The 969-nt window shown below is 40.5% G+C and overlaps 1 pseudogene; it reads left to right on the top strand.

The window, feature by feature from the left end:
• Positions 1-784: 784 nt before the first annotated feature.
• Positions 785-879, top strand: LOC145719363 (U6 spliceosomal RNA; annotated as a pseudogene).
• The last annotated feature ends 90 nt before the right edge of the window (positions 880-969 follow it).

Here is a 969-nt window from a genome sequence, read left to right on the forward strand (position 1 = left end):
TAACTAATATATAAAGAAATGTATTAATGTTCTGATCATAGCACATTCATAAAATCTACTGATAAGGGGATAATATTTAAAGAAGATCACAAAACACCTGGGTGGCTTAGTCAGTTCAGCGACTGGCTCTTGATTTCCGCTCAGGTAAGATCTCAAGGTCCTGAGATCCAGTGCCATGTCAGGCTCTGCACTCAATGAGGAGTCAGCTGGAGATTCTCTCTCCCTCGCCCTCTGTTCCTCCCTCGACTACCCACGCTCTCATTCTCTCTCACTCTCACTCTCACTCTCACTCTAAAAAAAAACAGTCCTTAAAAAATATTTAAAACAGGGGCACCTAAGTATCTCAGTCGTTGGGTGTCTGCCTTCGGCTCAGGTCATGATCCCAGGGTCCTGGGATCGAGCCCCGCATCGGGCTCCCTGCTCAGCAGGAAGCCTGCGTCTCCCCCTCCCACTCCCCCTGCTTGTGTTCCCTCTCTCGCTGTCTCTGTCTGTCAAATAAATAAATAAAATTTAAAAGAATAAATAAAATAAATTCAATTCAATTAGCCAACACATAGTATGTCACTAGTTTCAGACAGAGTGTTCAACAATTCATCAGTTGCGTACAGCACCCACTGGGTATTAAGCAACTTTAATTGAAAACATTACATCTGAAAATAAACATGAGTAAAATTTATATTGAAATGAGGATTGCGGATCGATGGTTTAGCTAACTGTGATATGTTCATTCATTGCATCTATGATAAAAGTGGGTGGATGGCACTTACTATCAATATGACAGGTGGGGCTCTCCTTGGCAGCACATATACTAAAATTAGAATGATACAGAGGCCCGTGTGCAAGAATGACATGCAAATTCCTGAAGCATTCCATAATTTCTAAAAACTGCTTGTAATTAATTATGTAAACAACATAAAATGTAAGAATTATGAGAAAAAAAGGTGTAAGAGTCATGTTTGCTCACACTAT

This window comes from Leptonychotes weddellii, unplaced genomic scaffold (assembly GCF_054177405.1).
Source record: "Leptonychotes weddellii isolate Sample4059 unplaced genomic scaffold, ASM5417740v2 HiC_scaffold_40342, whole genome shotgun sequence".
NCBI classification, from domain to species: Eukaryota; Metazoa; Chordata; class Mammalia; order Carnivora; family Phocidae; genus Leptonychotes; species Leptonychotes weddellii.